Consider the following 23,171-nt stretch of genomic DNA (forward strand, 5'->3'; position numbering starts at 1 on the left):
ATTGATTTGTTCTAGTTTTTCTTCTTATAGAATTTCGCCTTGATGTGAAAAATAAGTCTCCAATCTCTGTTTTGTTGTGTTGGTGACAAAATATGAGTTAAACTACCCAAGTTTGGAATTTTGGAATTTTATAGGTTTTAGCAGGGCTTTTATCTACAATTCTAAATTTGGCAAACTGTAAGATTTGGCCAGATCACCAAATATGCCTCTAACTCTTTCCATGACTCCATCCACCCTACCAACTCATTCATTCCTTTGTCTTTAATATTTAGTCCTCTGTTTTTTTAGTTCCTAACCACCAAATATTGCATAAGGATACCAAATTCCAAAATGCCAACTCATTCAGTGTGAAGCCTTCAATATAGGCCCAAAGTGCTTAAACAAATAAAAACATGGTTGTGAAATAGTTTTCGTCATCAAGCACTTTTCACCAAAAATCATCTCATATAACCTTCTACTAGGTCCCTCAGTGCTATAGCCCTGAGGGCTTAAGATCCTGTTACAAACCTTTCATGGCCTCCATCTTATCACATGCTCAAAACCAAGTCCTAGGTCCCAAACACTAGCCCTGAATTTTAATTCCTGTGCACCATTAAAGTACCTCTATGGTTACACATCACTTGAGGACCCACCTTCCACATGTGCTCTTATTATTGAACTTTGTCTCCAGCTATAGATTTCCACCATTTCCTAGAGCCTTATCAGTCTAGAGCAACCTCACATGCACCTTTTATTTTCTTCTAGGGTCGCTCTTCCTTCAGTGATGTGTCTAGGTGGAATCAATCCTCCACATGTGCTATTATTATCAATCAACTACTCCTGCTCTGTATTTCACATGTACTCCACTTGTGCGCTAGGTTGTCCCAGATCATATATACCCTAGACAGATCTGCATGTGGAACCGCTAAATCTTCCAAGGTTTCCCTTCTGGGGTGACGTGTCTTGTGGGACCTATGCTACAGACTTGGACCAATCACTGAAATAGTGGGGTGAGTTGTCTTATTAGAGTGTCTACCATGGTGCCTTGGATCATTCTCTAATGTCGCATTGTCTTGTAATCTAGTGTGAATTCCAACTTTCATTCACCTTTGCTAGGGTATCACATGTCACTCATGAAGTGATGCCACATGTCATTCATTATTACCCCACTTGGGTATGTGAAAATATGAAATATGCATGACATGTCTCACCCTCTCATTTTTTCCATGTCATTTTGACATCATTATGCCATTATATCTTCACATGATCTATGTCGTCCAAAAATATTTCATCATGTGTCTATGTTTGTTTTTTCCATGTGGTCAAAACCACTTCATCCCATGAATCTTCTTCTTGCACTTACCCCTAGCTCTTCTGGGGTGATGTGTCATATGGGCCTGCGTTGCACCAATCATAACTCATCACTCTGTCGTGTCACCTACTCCATGTCCTCCATGTGTTACTCCATTGTAAGACTTCACCTTTGTGCTTAAATTTGGTTCTTTAGGGGAACACCTCCAAGGGTGAGCTATCTATGGGGACCTCCCTAGACCAATCATAATTTACTCCACTTTCCATGTACTCTTGGTGCCCAGTCATCCTGGAGCTTCACCCTCTACATGCCATTATAAATTTTGGGGAACATTTGTTAGGGCTACGTGGATTCCATGGGAACCTCCATAGTAAAATTTCAACAACACTAGGGTGATGTGTCTATCACACAACCCTCCTAGGATTTTTATTTATCTCCATGTGTGCACCAATGTGGCTTCCACCTGTATGGTGACTATGCTTCAAGGACCTAAACTTTGAATTTCACCCTGATAATTTTAACAATCAATAAATTTTGATCTAGAAGGTATTTTGAGGATTTCAATATACCATTGGAAATATTTTTATGATCTCTATCCATCTATTCCACTTTTAAGAGCCACTGATATCACCTTCTAAATTGAAATTGGTAGTCTCCACACCTTTATCAATTTGTTTAACATGCTTGTTAATATGCTTGTTATACCAATGATATTGGCCATTCAATGAGGACTTCTTTTGACATCATCTAATGAAAACACCATTCTCAATACTTGTCTGACACTTTACCAATTCCAACAATACCTTTGACATCAATGATAACACCTTTGACATCATTGACAACACCTTTTCTAACACTCTACCAATTCCCACAACACCTTTGACATTAATGAAAACACATCAATGCTTGACATCAATGACAACACATTCTAATAGTCACAATTGGCTATTGTGCCTATTTGTGTGAATCTTCTTTGTATTTTGAGATCGTGAGCTTGAGTGTACTCTATTTTGATCATTCTCTCTCTCTCTCTCTCTCTATATATATATATATATATATAGAGAGAGAGAGAGAGAGAGAGAGAGAGAGAGAGAGAGATGGATGTTAATTTAATTTTTTTAGATATTTGTATTATTTAAAGTATTTATATTAATAATTTATTATATTTTTATATTACTAATCTAGGAGTAAGCCAATGTGTGGCCAAACTCAATCTTTTTAAAATTCTACTCCAAATATAAGTGGAATGTCAAACTTCATTGATGGTTATTTTGACCCTAGAAAAACATCCTTGGTGGTTTTAGTCCATTGCAAGAAGATGTTGATTATTGAAATGAAATAAAAAACAATAGAGTGCAGCATAGTGGAAGTTTTCCTTGCTAAGAAAATGGAATCATGAAATAGGTTTAGTTTATTCACTTCTTATCCCACTCCATTAACATAGGTTATGTGCATATGCCATAATTATTAGAATGGATTTGTTCTATGTGGTATGTTTCATGAACGTGCATGTAGGATATAGTGACATATTACTTTTCTTAGTTATACATGTTGTTGTTATTCCTTCATGTGAGTAATTATAGGGATTCCAAGGACCATATAACTATGCAAAATAATTTTTGTTATAGATTTACCTCAAGTCCTTGAACCGTATAACCCCACAAACACCCTAGACAAACTATCCCTCTTAATCCTTAATCCATATAATGTCATTAGAACTAATGAGCCTTAACCTTGAAACCTGTGTATACCTCTGACCATTTAAATAAGAACTCATAATAACTTTAACCCTAATATAGACTAAACTTATTATCTACTTATATTTCAATCCCAAGATGTACACTAAAATATTTATGTAATGGATCCTATAAAATACTATTTGGTCACAATTTATATAAGATAATAATATGGAATATTTTAGAATTGCATTTGTTCTTCATGTGGTATTTAATCCTTTTCCATATCTCTTTCCTTATTCACCTAGGTCCATTAGGGTTTTGGTTGAGAAATTGTACCAAATGTTATTTTTTTGTATCAGATCAAAGAATATTATATTTATAATTATTTGTTTCAATCTTTTTTCTTTACAATTCCCAAAATAATAGTTGTGAGCCTATAAACTACATGAGGTATCCATCCATGTCTTTCAACAATTAGGAGGAGTAGTGTTAGCTGATAATTTAATGTGTCAATGGCTAGGAAAGAAAACTATGAGAGTTCCATATATTTTCTAATTAAACTAAATTTATGTTGAAATTATCACAAACTTGAACCTTGGGTAAGGGAATGGGTAATCAAATTAAACTATCAAGATTTAACATATTAAAATACTACATAGATAAGGTCATCATTGATTATATTATTATCATTATATTTTATGTCTGAATGATATAGATTGGATCATTACGCTATTTTTCATCTATATTATATCTTTTAAATTGGACAAGATTGGAGATATTAGCTTGTGAGGTCATTTTAAGAATGGGTCATATTTCTTAGAATGAGGGATTTAAAGATACCAAAGCCATTTTGAGGCATCCAAAAACATTTTTTGGGGTCAAAACATTCTCTTTTTCATGAAAACACTAAGACATATTTATTCATTCAGGGATCATGTTGGCATTATGATGCATGTGTTGTCCTTGATGGCAACTAAATTTTATACATTTGAGTTTGGTGAGGCAAAGTAGCATATGGTTTTTGCACCATGGTATTCTAAATAATAGGGGTCCTTACCATGGTATTGGCCCATAGTAATGAGCATGAAAATGGATATTGATCTCGTCAAAGATTACCATCGACACTAGTGTAGTTTTGACTCATGCTATTAGATAAGGGATAAACTATATAAAGAGGTGAATATCAAAGTGCTAAGCGTGAAATTGAAAGGATTTTTTATGAATACTTCAATCTCAAGTATATTTTCATTTTAAGGGCCATAATTATCACATAGATCTGAAATAACTATGCACAGATGAATACAATGATGGATCAGGATCATGAGACCCGAAATGACTTTTCATTGTATTATCTTCTTATGGATTGACTAGATCTAAGTATTGACACATGTTTTTATTTCTGAATATTGTGATCTGTGTCTTTCTGAAGTTCTGAAGAGCTACGCAATTTTAGGTCAAAATTTGTTGATCTATACATTGGTTGGTCTAAGAAAAAGTGCATATACACGCGGGTTCACTTATTCAAAGTTGTGTATATAAAGTAAGGGTTTGTGTTCATAAATGACTAATCAACCTGATCAGTGATGTTGTTTCTCTGTTGTCTATCAATGATGTCCTCATGTTGATCTGGGTTGAGTGATAATGCGTGAAGTAGAACTAATTAAATGATGAAGTTGAATTTGTTTACATGTTAATTGGTTGAAAATTTTATTGATGTTTCTAACTGTATGAGGATTCTATAAGCTAACAAATATTTCAGAATAACTTTGGTAAACTCTATGTCTACTTCATAATTACAAGTTTTCAATTTTTAGTATATTCATATATGTACATGGGTTTCTCTACAAAAAAAGTGTATACATGTGGGTTGCCTTAAGTCAAGTAGCGTACACATTTTGGCATTTGAATGATTAGGGTTGCAGTTGATTCCATCCGTTGAAGCAGTATTCTGCATTTAGTTCTATATACTCATTACAATGATCTAACTTTTCCAATTGATTGGTTGAGTTTTGATTAAGTGTCAGTTGATTGGGGTTCAGTGAATGGTTGATTTATTTGTGTCAGAGATTGATGATTATATTACAGTGATGAGTTACAATTTGATTGGTGAGCTTAATTATTGATATTGGATCCAGTATGAAAATTTATCAAACGTGGTCCATGGATGTTGCTGAGGGTTGGAGCCTTCGGTGACGAAGTTGAAGCTTCCTACTAGTAGTAGTTGGTGATGAGATCAAGGGGTTGGAGCTCCCTTCTAGCAGGAGTTAGAGAACAAGTGAAGGTTGTAGCATTCAACAGGTGGGTGCCTATGTACCGGTATGAGTCTGCACTAGTACAAGAATGTAAGAAGTTTTTTTTTATATTAATAATTTTTGACGACTGAGACGACATGAACAATGGTTTTCTTCCACATTGGGTTTCCACCTTAAATACTGGTGTTCATGTGTGTTGCTTATGTGTGATACTTTATTTTGTTCTTACTGCACCTATTTACTACTTATCAAATTTCTGATAAATCTCTTACAATCTCATTCAAGTTTAACAGATAAAGATTTAGTTGTTTTACAAGTTTATTGAGCATACACTAGTTTCTATTACAATAGTCACATATACACGCTAGTTGGGTTCAGTCAAGTCACTTACATTTCCAAAAATAAAATTATTATTGTGTGTTTCTAAATATTGATTCACCCCCTGCCCCTTCCTCAGTACTTTTTCCAATAATTGGTATCAGAGTAGGTCTTTCAAAAGAAGCTTGATCACTTAAAGGAAAATCTCCCATGATGAGGAATCAAGACTGAGTGACATCAATTAAACCACCACTCTTCAACATAAATAACTTTTTATATTGGAAAACAAGAACCAGATCTTATCATCAGTCTCTTGGAGCCGACGCTTGGGAAATTGTTGAAGGAGGTTACCAATATCTAACTATAATTCCTACAGATTTAGTAGAAAAGAAGACGTATGAAACCAATGCCAAAGCTATCAATGCATTATTTTGAATTCTAGAAAAATCATAATTTTTCGAAGTTATGTAGATAAACACAACAAAATAAATATGGGACAAAATCATTCAAAGTTATGAAGGCGATACCAAGGTAAAGAGTGCTACACTCCAAACTCTCATAATTCAATATGAAACTCTCAAAATTCATAATGATGAAAGTATTTCTAGATTCTTTCTACCTATAAATGAGATTGTAAATTGCATGAAAATTCTAGGTGAAGAAATAAAGGGCACTATTTTAGTAGAGAAAATATTAAGATCTTTAACTCCTAAATTCAAGTCAAAAGTGTTTGTCATTGAAGAGAAGTAGGACCTACAAACTCTTACTATTGTTCAACTTCATGGGATCCTAACTGCTTTTGAAATGAGGAAAGGAGGTCCCTCAGAAGTCAAAGAAGCCACATTTAAATCATATGCAAAAGGAAAAGGAAAGGAAGAACACAAGGAATTAGGATACATATCAGAAGAATATGAGGTGGAATTTGTAAAGGAACTTCAATTGGGCACTGAAGGGTTGAGAGGTAAGCTTCCCTTGAAATGCTTTTCTTATGGTAGATTTGGCCATTATGCCACTGAATGTCCTTATAAATACAACCATGACAAAGGAAAGGATATTGCAAAATGTAATATGATACAATTTGACAGTAGAAGAAGTTATTATACTCATGAAGATAGTGATGGCTTGTCAAATAGTGAAGAAGGTAAATCTAATCAAGATCTTAAATTTCTCATGGATTTTGAGAAAAATTCTAATGAGTATAATGATAATTTTGTGGATGCTTTAGAGGAAAAATATTTCTTTGGAGAAATTACTCAACCCAAAATTTGATTGGAAGAAAAAAAGTAGCCATAGATACTATGAAGCATCAAATCAAAGAAAAGGAAAAGCATAATGAGAAGTTAGAATGTGAAGTAATAATTCTAAGAAAGGAACTTGAGAAAATAAAAACTTTGAATCTTAGATTTTTTAAAGGATCTAAAACCTTAGATGAAATTATCAAGGTACAACACTCTCCTCTTATGAAGATAGGTCTTGGATACACTAGAGAAACATCTCAAACAGAAAATTCTTTAGCCACCATCAAAAGTTACCTAAATGTAGCGAAAACAGGTCAGCAAAGCTTCAGTAATGCAGGAAAAACTAGCGAGCAAAGCTTTAGTAATGTAGCAAAAAATAGTGAGCAAAGATTTAGTCCTCAACAACATAATAAAGGCATTCCACAGGTAAATAATGTTCACTCCAATCCAAGGATGAGCAACAACAAAAGCACCAATGAAAAGGTAAACAACACTAGAATATTTTATGATCACAAAAATTTCTTATTTAATGTACAATGTTTCTCGTGTGATAATTTTCGTCATAAGGTTGCTCAATGTGTTGCATACAAAACTATCATGACTAGAGAAGCAAGAAAACAAAGGAATGAAACAGGAGTCAAGAATAACGCTTATAATATCTTCTCACCTCTTATAGATGAATTTTAATGCTCATTTTGCAATAGCTTTAGACATGAAGAATATGAATGCGGGAGAAAATTACAGCCAACATCTCAAAAGGGAAAAATATCAACAAATCCTAAGGCATGGAAAATGAAGGAGTTACAGTCTGATAGTTGTTGCATAGCATTGTTTGCAGAAGGACAAGAAAATCAAAGGTACATTTGTAGAGGATGCTCAAAACACATGAAAGGTGAAAAAGATAAAATTGTTTCATACAATTCTTTAGAGAAAGAAAAGAATGTCACTTTTGGGAATGGCTCACCTGTTATCACTAAGTGTAAAGGTTTGTTTTTATAGAAGAAAATCTTAAAGCTAGTAATGTTATGTATGTTGATGGATTAAAGCATAACATTTTGAGTGTTAGCCAAATGTGTGACTAAGGAAATGAGGTGGTATTCCGATCACAAGAATGTTTGGTTCGTGAAATTGACACAGGAAAGACCATAATAAAAGGAACAAGAACCCCGTGCAATCTATATATATTGAAAGGTGGCCAAGAACAATGTCACCTAGGCAAGGTAGAAGAAAAATGGCTATGGCACAGAAGGTCGGGGCATCTATGCTTGTCTCAAATAATCAAATCAAGAAAGTTCAAATTTGTTCATGATCTACCTTACATCACCATACCAGAAAGTACCATATGTAAGTCATGTCCATTCAGTAAGAAAACCAGAGTTCAATTAAATGCCAAAGAAGGATCAACAGGTAAGCCTGTTGAACTTATACATATTGATTTGTGTGGACCAGTAAGGAAACAGTCACCTCGTGGAGAACAATACTATATCTTATTCATTGATGACTTTCCTAGAATGTACACGATCGGTTTATTGAAACACAAAGATTAGGATTTTGATAAATTTAAAGTCTTCAAGGCATTATTTGAAAACAAATTAGATCTAAAAATCAAATGTCTTAGATCTGACCAAGGAGGAGAATACATATTAGATGAATTCTTTGATTTATGTGAACAACATGGCATAAAAATAAAAAAAAATTGTAGCTAACAATCCTCAACAAAATGGTGTGGCAAAAAGAATAAATAGAAATTTTCAAAAAATGGTTCATGCTATACTTGATGAGTTTGGAATTCCTGACACCTTATGGGGTTAATGTGCACATACTACAATAAATATTCTCAACAAGTCTCATGTTCGTGTGAATAATGATAAAAATTCGCATGAAATTTGGTATGGTAAGCCTCCCATTGTAAAGCAAATTTTTCATCAAAAATAATGATGAAAAACTTGGTAAGTTTGGAAGCTAGAGAAGATGAAGGAATACTTCTTGGTTACTCATCTAGAAGCAAAGGATATGAATGTTACAATAAAGTCTTCATAAAAATGTTGAGTGCATAGATTTTGTGATTGATGAAGCATGCACAAGGCCCAAAAAGGTAACATAAACAAAAGAGGATGATGATAATGAATGCTTTCCCACAACAAAATGCAATGATATATAAGAAGAAACTAATGAAGTAGTAGAAGAAGATACATCAGACAAAGAAAAGGCTTCATCTAGGTATGTTAAAAAGAATCATCTAGAAAATCCAATTCTAGGAGAAAAGGAATATGGGGTACAAACAAGAAGAACCCTTGTATGATCTTCTAGTTATCTATATTTATTATCCATCATTGAACCACAATATGTAAATAAAGCTAGTAAATATGAATGTTGGGTTAAGGCCATGAATGAATAACTTGATCAAATTGAAAAGAAGGATACTTGGGAATTGGTTCCAAGACCTCATGATAAAGATGTTCTTTGGACACACTGGATATTCAAAAATAAGTTGAATGAAAATGGAGAGGTCATTAGGAATAAAGTTAGACTTGTTTGTAAAGGTTATGCTCAACAATAAGGTATAGACTTTGAATAAACATTTGCACTAGTAGCCAGACTTGAAGCCATAATAATTTTTCTTGCATTTTTAAGGTTTCAAAATTTCAAATTTTATCAAATGGATGTAAAATCTACTTTCCTTAATGGATATCTAGAAGAAGAAGTATATATTGAAGAACCAGAAGGATTCATTTTGGGGAATGATGAAAACCTTGTATGAAAACTCAAAAAGGCTTTGAATGGGCTAAAACAAGCTCTGCGGTGATCGAAATTGGATCCCAAAACTCTCTAAGTTTTCATGAATGTTAGAAATTATGCTAAAATATTCAAGTCCTAGAAAAGATCGAACCTATCAGAAGGAATCCTCATAACAATTGCAGTTGTGGCCAGAGTGGAGCAATGAGGACCCTCGGTTGAGCACGTAGACCGTTGGCCCATGATAAAGTGCAATGGCACCAAACTGGAAAAACTAGAGGCCAGATCAAGAAATAGAGGTCGGTTATGATAGTATCATAGGGCATCCCCCTTAGTGAAGGAACGTCTTGAAGCGCCCGGACCTGAAAACACTATAAAACTCGAAAAAGCAACTGTTTTGGTTCCATAGTGTGGGATTCCCCAAAACTGGCAAGATATTGGAAGCCTTCGAGGTGGAAAGTAGTTTTGACTAAGTCTTGCCTGGTGCCACACATTGAGCGACATGCATCTGGTAGAAGAGAGAGAAAACCACCCGCATTGGACAGGTAAACACCATGCAACTTTTCCGCTCGATATGAAGGACGATCGTAAGATCTGGGGGGTCCAGATCAACAGTGGAAATACGTCCTGATAATTGACCAGATTTGACAGGTCAAAAAGAAAGATGGTAGGTATTTGATGTCTGACGTGGATGATGAGTTGGCAAACGATTTGTGTTCGTGGGTGATCTTGAAGCAAACATATTTTATGGCCATTCAACTATGATTTAGGGAATCTGACACCCAGTTCGTTAGCAAACAAGTGGCCAACTCCCTGCAAGGCATTACCCAGTGATGATGACATAGAGCAAAGGAATTTGAATGGACAGAGGAAAGGAAACCAAAAGGCTGGGAAGCGGAAACGAGCAGTCAATGAATAGACTGACTTTAAAGCCGTGAACTGAAAGAAGCTGAAAAAGATGCAAAGTAACGGAGACACTGAAAGATAATAACAAAGAACAGAGAGTAGAAGCTGAGCTACCCTGAAGGCAACATCGAGCCAAACAGAGCCAGAGAGAGAGTCAAAGAGTCTATGTACTCCATTGAAGGCTTGAGAGGTTCAAGCAAACTCCTTGACATAGGCCTGTCATACTACTGTGACCCTCAGAGGTCAAGTTTTAGTAAGGAGAGTCTGTGCACTCCATTCCTACTGACATCATTCTATTAGTGAGACTCAAATCGAGATCACTGTTGTAAAAAATCTCCTTGAAAACATAATAGAGAGGCCACCACTGAAAGGCTAGACCAGGAGACATAGCCCAGGAGCATTGAGTGAACTCCTTATTAAAATTGTTTTGTTTACATGTTTGACTATTATGTTTTCTCTTATTACCTCAGTGTCTATGTATTCTAGCAAACTTATCAATCCATTGCATAAGTAACATAGGCACATCCATGCACATGAGTCTATAATACATTTTATCCTTTGTCCTAGATAAATTCCTGATCAAGTGGTATCAGAGCTCAAGTTTATTAAGGTTAGACAAGCTTGTGCTGGATTTTATTGTTGAATGCTAACTAGATCAAAGTTTAAATTAAGAGAAGGAGAATTGGCTGAAACTAACCCAGAAATTGTAAGAGTCTATTCTAAGAGGAAAATGTCAGAAGAAAATCCCTTGGAATCAAACCCCCAGTTCATGGATAGTTTTATGACCCTGAAATCCACGGTGGAGGAAATGTATAGGGACTATAAGAAACATAGAGATGAAGATTCGTCAAGCTCCAAAAAGGACAAAGGAGTAGAAGAATCTCTCGTCCATGACCACTCCAAAGGCAAAGGGAAAGAAGAAAAATTTCTCACACCTCCTAATAGCCCTAAAAATAAAAAGAAGACATCTTGGATTAAATTAGATGTTAAATTCGATTTACCAATATATGATGGAGAGTTGAATGCAGAGAAGCTGGATAATTGGATCAGACAGATTGATGTTTATTGTAGAGTATAGAGCATTGACTCATACAAGAGTAAGATTCAACTAGCCAGCCTACGCCTTGGAGGCACTACCTTGGTATGGTGGGAAGGTAGGACATAAGCTGACATGAAGAAACATGGTAAGATTCTTTTCGTCTAGAGTGAATTTTTTTCTACAATCAAAAAGAAATTTTACCCACTAGCCTACATGCAGCAAGCCATGATGAGCTGGCAAACTCTGTGACAACTAAAAGGGAAAAGTGTACAAGGTTACACCCAAGAATTTAGGAAAAGAGCTTTGATTCTAGGAATTTATTTAGGCTCGCCTAAGACTTTGTTGAAATACGTAGGTGGTCTACACAGCTACATGAGGCACACTATCCTCATGTTTAATCCCACTAGCATACATGAGGTATCCGTTCAAGCTATGCATTTAGAAGCTAGAAGTAAGAATGGGAACCTAGAAGTTGGGGGATCATCCCAACCCATTGCAATCAAAAATAAGGAGAAAAGAGAACAAAAATGGAAAGAGAGGAAGACAAAAATTGTACAGAAGAGAAAGTTCTCATGCACTCACTATAAGAAGGATGGCATGATGATGAACACTACTGGATTCTGCATCCGGAGCTGAAACCTAAGAAGTTCGAGGGCAAGAAGAAGAACACTGCTACAACTATTCAAAACGATTTGGGGTCAGACTCAGGAGATGAAGAAAAAATCACAGCCACATGTATAAAAGGTAAAAATTCTGAAGCATCTACTAGTAATTTTGCACAATCTAATGATAATGAAGAAAATGAGAGAAAAAGACGTGAGCTTTTTCATATTCGAGTTATTTCCAATCATCAAAAGATTGATACTTTGTTTGATAGTGGCTCACAAGTAAATTTAATTTCTGAAGCAATTGTAAAGAAGTTGGGATCACTAACCACACCTCACAAGAAACCATATCCATTAGGTTGGCTATGTGATAAAGCAAAGCTACAAGTGACTAGACAATGTCAAAATAAGTTTTCTTTTGGGTTAGCATTTGTAGATGAGGTTGAGTTAGATATAGTTCCTTTGGATATATGTGGAATTGTTTTAAGAAGTCCTTACTTGTATGATAGAAAAGCTATTTTCTATAGAGTTGAGAACAAGTATCTACTTGTTAAAGATGGAATCAGATATATTGTAAGAGATCATAAGCTCAAGAATAATTATACTCTCATAAACTCAGGGCAGATGAAATGAATTGTAAATTCATGCAAACAATTTTTACTAATGGCTATAAAGGAAAAGAAACCTGATAAAACCAATGTATTTGAGGGTTGTGATGCTAAACAACAAACTAATTTAAAAAAAGTTGTTTTAGAATATGATGTATTGTTTCAAGAACCTAAAGGTCTGCCACCCAAAAAGGAAATAGTGCATGATATTAATTTGTAGCAAGATGCCCCATTGACTAACATTGGAATGTACAGGTTGTCCTCTTTAGAGAATGTAGAAATCAAGAAGCAGGTACAGGAGCTGCTCAAGAAGGGGTTCATTAGAGCTAGCACATCACCATGTGTGTCTCCAATTGTTTTGTTGAAAAATAAAGATGGCTCGTGGAGAATGTGCATTGATTACCGAGCACTGAATAAGATAACGATAAAAAATCGTTATCCCCTTCCTCGCATAGATTATCTATTAGATCAGTTAAAAGAATTTGTTTATTTTTCCAAGTTAGACTTTCATAGTTGCTATCATCAGGTCATAGTTGCAGAGCAAGATGCATGGAAGACTGCTTTCAAAACAAAGCAGGGATTGTATGAGTGGCTAGTTATGCCTTTTGGCTTAACTAATGCTCCTGCTACTTTCATGAGAGTAATGAATTATGTACTCAGACCTTTTCTTGATGATTTTGTTACTGTATATCTGGATGACATTCTTATATTTAGAAAAATGTGGGAAGAACATTTAAAGCATGTTAAGCAGACACTAGATGTTTTGAACAGAGAAATTTTTTATGTTAAACTCTCAAAACGTGAATTTGGCAAAACATCTTTGAATTATTTGGGACATGTAGTAGGGGTGGTGAATTGAAGATAGATCTCTCTAAGGTTGCAGTCATTGTAAACTAACCTAAACCCAAATTTGCTACAGAGGTTAGAAGCTTCTTAGGAGCAGCACAATATTGGAGAAAGTTTATTTCTAACTTTTCCTTAATTGCAACTCCCTTACATGCTTTAACAATATTGAACAAGGTGTTTCAGTGGGGATGCAAACAGCAGAAAGCCTTCGACACCTTGAAAGAAAAGATTAGTACAACACCAGTACTAGCACTGCCCGATCTTCAAAGACCATTTGAGATTGAAACAGATGCCAGTGATTATGCCATGGGAGCAATGTTGATGCAGCACGGTAAACCCATATGTTATCATTCTGAGGCATTTAATTCTGCAGTAGTTAACTATCCCACATATGATAAAGAATTGTATGCATTAGTACGGAGTGTGAAAAAGTTGAAACATTACTTAATGGGCAAAAAGACGGTTATACATACTAATCATCAACCACTTCAATATCTACACTCCCAAACTAAGTTGTAGCAATCATGACACTATAGATGGATGGGTTTTCTACAACAGTTTCATTTAGTCATCAAATATAAAAATTGCATACACAATAAAATTGTAGATATGTTATCTAAACCAATTATAAATGCATCTACTATACTTAAGCATAATTCAGTATTGCATGAGAGCTACGTTGAACAATATGCTTAAGATATAGATTTTAAAGATGTATATGCAATTTTAAGTCAAGGCAAATGAGTAGAATAATTGGATTATCATATTAAAGACCAACTCTTGTATCATTGTGGGAAGGTATGCATTCCACAAACTGAAAGAGTAAAGATAATTTGAGAAGCACACACTTCTCTAATATCAGGTCACTTTGGTGTAAGTAAAATGGTTGCACAGTTGCAAAGATTTTGTTATTGGCTGAAAATGAATGAGATAGTTTCTAGATATGTAAGAGGGTGTACCATGTGTGCTAAAAGCAAGCCCAGTAATAAAAAACTAGGCTTGTACACTCCACTACCAGTTCCTTCTCATCCTTGGGAAAGTGTTTCCATGGAATTTGTTGGAGGACTACCTAAATCTAGGAAAGGTCATGCCTATTTATATGTTGTTGTGGATAGGTTCAGAAAAATGTGTATTTTAATACCTTGTAACAAACAAATTACAGCTAAACAAACTCCAAAGTTGTTCTTTCAGCATGTATGCGTTCATTTTGGATTACCCACTTCCATAATATCTTATCAAGATACCCGATTAGCTAGGAAATTTTGGTCAAGCTTGTGGGTATTGATGGACACCAGGCTGAAGAAAAGCACAACTTTTCATCCGCAAACAGATGGCCAAAAAGAAGTTGTCAACAGGACAGTGATCCAGTTGCTTAGAGGCTATTGCAGCAAGCATCCCAAACTTTGGGATGAACATTTATGCTATGTGCAACATGCTTACAACTGAGCTAAACATTCTTCTACACAGAGATCTCCTTTCAAGACCTGTTTTGGTTTCACACCAAGGTCTCCCTTGGATTTTGTCTTTGGTAAAGAAATAGCAGTTGATGGACATAATGATGTGGACAAGGAAACCATGTTCATTGAACAAATCCAAGAGATTCACCAGGTAGTATAGGAACAACTGGAAAAGAGCCAAGCCAAGTAAAAGGCAAGGCATGACAAAAGCATCGGATGGAGCATACTTTCCAAGTTGGTGACCAAGTCTGGCTATATATCAAGAAAGACAGAATGCAAGGTGAAGGTAAGAAGTTGAAGCCAATAAGGTATGGACCTTTTAATATACTTGAGAAAATTGCTGAGAATGTTTTTTTGGCTTGATCTACCAACTTACATGTATATCTACTCAGTTGTTAATGCAAACAACTTGAGACTATTTGAACCTTCATTAATTGAAGATCCCGAATAGCAGAGTTAATTGCCTTCTATTGATGATCTGCTACTTGAATATCTTAATGAGTTGTAGGAAGATACAGTTCTGGACAGGAAGGTAAGAATTGCGCGCAGAGAGGATGTTGAGTACCTCAGAATCAGACTCAAAGGTTCAAAGCCAAGTAGTGAGAAATGGATAGAAATTGAGCAAGCAAGGAAGCAATACCCTCACTTGATTGATGCTTGAAAGAAAACAAACTTTTGGTTGTCCAAAAGCTTTTTCAGTGGGAAGGCTGTGATCCAAATCGGATCATAAAACTCTCTAAGTTTTTATGACTATTTCAAATTATGCTAAAAGATTCAAGTCTAAGAAAATATTGAAGCTATCAGAAGGAATCCTCATAAAAATTGTAGTTGTGGCCAGAACATAGCAATGAGGACCCTCAGTCGAGTGTGCAGATTGTTGACCCATGGTAAAGCGCAATGGCACCAAACTAGCAAAACCAGAGGCCATATCAAGAAAAAGAGGTGTATTCTGATATGCGATTAGCGCTAAGCTCTAATTACATGGCATCCCCCTTAGTGAAGGAAAGCCTCAAAGTGCTCAGACCTGAAAACGCTATAAAAGTCGGAAAAGTAACTATTTTGGTTCTGTAGCACGGGATTCCCCAAAACCGGTAGGATATCCAAAGGCTTCGAGGTGGTAAGCAGTTTTGACTGAGTCCCGCCTAGTGCCACACATTGAGCGAGACGCATCCGGTGAATGAGAGAGAAAACCACCTGCATCGAATGGGTAAATGCCGTGCGATTTGTCCGCCTGATATGAAGGACAACTGTAGGATCTGGGGGGTCCAGATCAATGGCGGAGATACATCCCAATGACTGACTGGATTTGACAGGTCAAAAAGAAAGATGACAGGGATTTGACATTTGACGTGGATGATGAGTTGGCAAACGATTCATGTTTGTGGGCGATCTTGAAGCAAACAGACTTAACGACCATTCAAGTATGATTCAGGGAATCTGACACCCAGTTTGTTAGCAAACAGGTGGCCACCTCCCTGCAAGGCATTACCCAATGATGATTGCATAGAGTAGAGGAATTCGAACAGACAGAGGAAAGGAAACCAAAAGGACGAGAAGCGGAAACGAGCAGTCAAAGAACAAACTGGCTTTAAAGCCGTGAACTGACAGAAGCAAAAAAAAGAGGCAAAGTAATAGAGACACTGAAAGCTAATAGCAGAGAATAGAGAGTAGAAGCTGAGCTGACCTGAAGGCAACATCGAGCCAGAAAGAGCTAGAGAGAGAGTCAGAGAGTCTGTGTACACCATTGAAGGCTTGAGAGGTTCAAGAAAACTCCTTGGCATAGGCCTGTCATACTACTGTGACCCTCAGAGGTTGAGTTTCAGTAAGGAGAGTCTGTGAATTCCATTCCTACTGACTTCGTTCTATTAGTGAGACTCAAATTGAGCTCACTATTGTAAAAACTCTACTTGAAAACATAATAGAGAGGCCACCACTGAAAGGTTGGATCAGGAGACGTAGCCCAGGAGCATTGGGTGAACTCCCTATTAAAATTGTTTTGTTTACATGTTTGACTATTATGTTTTCTCTGATTGCCTCAGTGTCTATGTATTCTAGCAATCTTATCGATCCATTGCATAAGTAACATAGGCACATCCATGCACATGAGTCTGTAATACCATTTGTTCTTTGTCCTCAATAAATTCCAGATCATGCGGGCATGGTATTATCGTCTTAACAAATATCTTCAACAATAAGGTTTCATTAAAGGACGTGTAGACAATAACTTGTACACACAAATTGAGGGTGATAAACTGCTAATTATTGTTATTTGTGTTGATGATATCATCTTTGGATTAGTGAAGAATCTATGAGTCAAAACGTTTCTTTTGTTATGCAACATGAATTTGAAATGTGTTAGGGAACTAACCTATTTTCTTGGTCTACCAGTGCAACAAGCAAAAGATGATATCTTTCTCTCACAAAAAAAATATCTCAAGAAAATTCTAAAGAAGTATGGGATGGAAGATTGAAAACTTGTATGTACTCCCATAATGGTAGGATATAGCCTCAGTTCTAATGATGACTCTCCTATAGTAAATTGTCGCTTATTACAGCCTGACTCAGGTTCAGATTTAAATTAGCCAAACAAATACTAGTACTACTAGCCCTTTTGGCAACAGTCCACAGAGCGCGGACTGAGGTCTCACCCGAAGTAGTATGGGAGGGTGCTAGAACCAAGTTTCTGCACCATGGAGATGTCTAAGGAGTTCAACTGGTTCGTGGTTTGACCCTGTATGCAGGTTTCTCTGTGCATATTTCCATACTTTTCAGCCTGATATACTACCTTCGCACAACCCTACCCAGGGGTTGAACGCCACACTCTGCGTTATTACCCAAGACCTTACTAGTATTCCAGTGTTACTTAATTAGCTTTGCCTACTTGAGTGCTTTAAGTATACTTAACAATATAAATGATTCATACAGGTGCATGTAGTAAATAAACAATATATTTGCAAATTATGATGATGATGATGATGATGATGATGGTTAACGTCCACTGAGACCAAATTGGTCTATCGGACCTACAATTTTCTTAGTTTTTACTTGTCTGGCTCCTCGTCTTTCTTGGCGAGATTGGTGTCCTTGAATGATGTATATCAATCATTCATTAACACAAGAATAGATACATAGAATTATAACAAAACTTCTCTTTATTAATTCCTTCCTAGGTTATAGACTCAACTTCACCATGCGCACTCAACTATAGGGGTCCGTGCACTTAGCTACGGACTATTAGGCCTCTGTGCACTCAGCTGTAGAGCATTCTCCTACTCTACGACCCAAAGACACACTTCAACTTGCGACATAATCACTTAGACTTTTTCCTCAACTTCTTTATTCTCTACACTTAAAGCCTCGCTCTATTTATAAAATCCCATGGTCCGCGGACCATGGGTAGGTCTCTCCAACTGAATTTACATTATAAAACTAGGGTGGGCAACCCTTTGACTCTATCATACTTTTGCACCCCACACTTGCAATTCGTAGAGCTTTACAACAAGATTTGGTCAAAACTTGGGCTTTGAGTCCCAAAACATGCCTTGGGGGGATTCCATGCCCAACAAGCCCCCAACACAAACATCATGACTTGCCATCGAGTCACTCTATCAGCACGATGATCTTTGCGCAGAGTCCCGCCAACTATTCTTGAACTGCGTGGAGGTCATCAATGCACTGAGATGCTGCTTGTTGGATCTGCTACATACGTTGTTATAAGACCTCTGTGTCGGGAGTGCTTCTTTGCATCAATATGTGCATCCCCTTCATGTTTCTGAGCTTGCCTTCAATGTCTCCCGTGCTGGTGAAGGCCTCATTGATCCAAGGTTGGACGCATACTTTTAGGACTGCTTCCTTATGTTGTGTCACTTCCACCTTCTCCTTCAGTGCTTTAGCATGTTGCATCCGCGCAAGCCTTTGAGTGAGGACCACCATCTGTGCAGTTCCTTGGACACTATCATACTACTGTTGGAGCTCTCGCGCCTCTATTTCTAATTGCTGGATGTTGGGGTCCTCCTACAGAGTTGTGAGGACCTTAAGTGATTCCTCCAACATGCTAGTGCAATCTCGCACTGCACCTCTAATTTCCTCCAATCCCATTGTGATAGTGCTAGAGTGTTGTTTTCTAACTTCTGGGGGAGTGGATAGTTGCGCCTTTAATCACAGCTCGATGATCTAAAGATGTAGCTCCAACTGAACCTTTTTCATTTTGTCCCTGGCCTGATGAACCCCTACTACTAACTTGTGGATCCACACCACCGCTGGTATATCTATTGGGATGGCTAGCTCTGGGATGCTTTGGCAAGCATCGCCTATCACCTGTACTAGCTGTTGATTTTGTGACACCAATTCGCCACACTGCAAGCTTTGTTGTTCCATATTTATTTTTTGCTCACTGAGGACTTGGAATGCATGACTCTCCCTAGCTCACAGCTTTGCAGTTATCCCATCTTGCAACACATATAATGTCTCATGCGAGAGGGCAACTAGATTAACACTGAGACCTTTCAGAACGCTAATCGAAGGCCTGTCAGCCTCATTTGATGTCACTAGTTCCCCTTCCAACAGCACTATTGTGTTCGTCATCCACACACGCAAAATCTTCTCTACTTCCGATCTGACTGTGAGGTTGGTACCAACCTAAGGGGGGCATGCCTGTAATCCCTGCAATTGCACCCTAAGGGCCCCCAAGACAATATGGTTCTCTTGCATGAAATCTTGGAGAGCCTCATTGGTGACATCGTGCACTATCTTGCCGATGTCATGCAGATCACTTCGCATGTCCTCCTTGGCAGTCACTTCTGCTATCTTCATATCATCCTTAGTTGTTGCCATTGTATCTGTGCAACAATCTATCACTCGCGAATTTGGCGGCTTAATCAATGCTCAGCTCACAAAAATCAAGGTTCTGCTTAACCGCTCAATTCCAAAATGACCAAGTGTTGTTTGTTGGGTAGGCATTCATATTTTATAGCACTTTTGGCATTTGAATTCGACCGTTCCCCCCAAATCTGGTTCATTAATGCTCCCTTGGTGGCAAATTTTCGTAGATTTTGCCCATAACTCGCATCTTAAATGCCTGCTACCTACTCCATTTGGCCTCAAGTCAAGCATCTCATCATGAATAGTGACTTCAATGGTCACTTTCTGGCCAACCCGTGTGGCAGTGCAGCCCCTCATGCGTGGTTGCGGACCTTGTGACTCTTTGCCTGCATCTCCAATATCGTGCAGCTCCCAGGTAGAATAGTTTATAGTCCCGCGCTCCCTTCCAACTTCCTGGAGCATTAAAACAGTCCTTCCCCCAGCTAGTTAGGTGGTTGCACCACCCGTGAAAAGTTCCCGCTGAGGAGTCATCCTGTTGCCTGGAGAATCCCCAACTTTTCCTGTTGTGGAGGCATCTGTGAAGCTCTTCTTAGCTTCCATGCATGTATCCTTAGCACGTTCTAAATCAAATTTTGGTTCCTTTTTTGGAGCCTTGTGAACCCAAGCATTCTCTCTGGGTAGCGTTCCTTTGTGATCTCTTGTCGTGAACCACTTTAGAGCACAATATTTACATTCGTGTCTTCCTCACGCAGCTCAAACTTCATCATTTACAGGTTCTGAGTCAAGCAAGGTTGGAGTGATCCTTTATCACGCAACCTCACTATCTGCGTGGGGTAGTCTTCTATCTCATGATCAAACTGGGTACAATATAAGCATGATGGCCTCGTTGGATTTGTACAATCGCAGGCATAATGCCCAGATCCTCCACAATTGTAACATATTAGTTGTTTGTGACCTCTTCCTAGTCCCATTCCACCTTGACCTCATCCGCGCCCCTAAAATATAGTGTGCGCCATACCAACATTTTGATCGAGGGCCCGTGTTTTAGCCTGCACTCTCTAGGTAGGAGTCTGATCCATCATCAATTCATAACTTCTACAGGTACTCTCATCGTGACCTACTGACTTGCAGAAATTATAGAACAAATACTGGGAATTCTTCACATACTTCTGTAATTGATGACAGTTATCTGTAGCATGCTTCCCTCCTATCTGACAAATCACGCACCATAATGCAGGTGCCACGCTCGGTCCTAGTTATGCCTCTGGTCTCAATGGAATTGGTCCTCCTCCTGCTAGGTAGTTCACAAAGACTAGACAATGGTCCTTGTCATGTCCCTGGCCTTTGTACTTTAAGCACCATACCTCCTCACGTGCTTCTGGGTGAGTCGTCCTGTATTGTTTCAAACTCTGCATCTCAAGGCACAATATTTTCAACTGCACGTGGATCTGTTGAACTCCCAGGTTAGGATCTTGTATCGGGGTCTCGTGTAGTCTCATTGCAATCTCCTAGGCCTCAACGTGAGTGGTTAGCTTCTGTTGTGACCATGCATTCCTTAGATGTAGCTTTAGCGATGCTACAAACAATGCGCAATGTTGCTCATCCGTCAAGGTCATATTGGCTTCACGAATTGTACACTTTAGTCCCTGATCCAGCTCCCAAGGTGTCTCACCTGGAAGCATCGCGATTTCCTTAAATCCAATGATCGACTGTGTTTATGAATTTGGCCTGCTAAATTCCTTGTTTAGCGCAGCTTGGATATCCGTGATCCTTGCGTTCGGATTGTCATTGGAATGCTTAATGTACTAAGTCAGTGCGAGATCCTGCAAAGCACTGACCAACATTGCTTTCTTTATATTGTCATCTGTGACTCCCTACGCTTTCCATATAGCCCTTACCATGACCCAAAACTGGCCTGGATCTTCATTCCCTACTCCTTTGAAAATCGGCAACTTTATCACGTTTTCCATATTGAACTGTGGTGGTGGAAAAGGTGGTGTGGGTGAAGATGGGGATGAAGATGGTGAAACTAGTGGTGGTGTAGGTGGGGGTGGTATGCGCGGAATTCATTGCTTTATCAAACTAATCGCACTTCTTGGTGAAACCTTTTCATTCTCTTCCTTTCCTTCTCATAGAGGTGAAATCAAGGGGCTAGTTTCTAGTTTTGTGCTACTTTTGTTTCTGTAGATCCTCGCACTTCGTGTAGCGCCAAACATCAATTTATTCGCATAACTTGCTTTTCACACAGTAGCATTTTAATCCAAGTGTTCCTTACCTCGTAGTCCTTTGACGAAGCATCATTCCACCTCGCCATAGCTGATTGAAGTATCTACCACAAACTTGGTGATAAATCCTCTTATAATTCAGTCGAGCCAATGATCCACAGTGCGTGTGATCTTATCTTCCGATGCTTCCAGTCTGCGCACCAACTCTAGAGTCCGCACAGTAGGTTTGTTGAGCCAACACCTTCCTTATTTGTCTGCTAGATTTAAGATGCACTCATACAACTTAGAGGGGAAGGATGGAAAGAAAATTTCATGGACTTCTATATATAAGTAGCAATCTAACCACTGTTCCTTTGATAATCGTGGATTCCTGTTTTCCTGCGCCATGAACTCGTGAATCTTTCTATCCAACCACTCTTTAATTCCTTTCTTTGTCGGATTCCAGTGATATGACATCAGACATCTCTATGCAGATCCTGGTACTAGTAATGGAACCATTTGTTGGCTTATTGGGGCTTGACCCAGGTTTAGAGTTAAGTTAGCCAAACAAATCCTAGTAGTACTAGCCCTTTCAACAATAGTCCGTGGAGCGTAGACTGAGGTCTCACCCGAAGTAGTATGGGAAGGTGCTAAAACTAGGTTTCCGCACCCTGGAGATGTCTAAGGAGTTCAATTCGTTCATCGTTTGAACCTACACGCAAGTTGCTCCACGCACTTTCTCGTACTTTGCAGCCTAATATACTGCCTTCACACAACCCTACACAGGGGCTGAACATTGCGCTCTACATTATTACCCAATACCTTACTGGTATTCCAACATTAGCTAATTAGCTCTTCCTACTTGAGTGCTTTAAGTATACTTAACAATATAAACCATTCATACAAGTGCGCGCAATAAATAAACAGTGTATTTGCAAATTATATCAATCATTCATTAACCCAAGAATAGATACAGATAATTATAACAAAAATTATATTTATTAATTCCCTCCTCAGTTACAAACTTGACTTCACCCTGCGCACTTAGCTATAGGGGTATGCGCACTCAGCTGTGAACTTTATGCCTCTGCACACTCAGCTGCAAACAATTAGGCCTCTGCAAACTCAGTTGCAGAGCCTTCTCCTACTCTACGACCCAAAGACACACTTC

Source organism: Pinus tabuliformis, chromosome J, assembly GCF_031772625.1.
Source record: "Pinus tabuliformis cultivar Carrire ecotype Pingquan chromosome J, CPIR1, whole genome shotgun sequence".
Lineage (NCBI taxonomy): Eukaryota > Viridiplantae > Streptophyta > Pinopsida > Pinales > Pinaceae > Pinus > Pinus tabuliformis.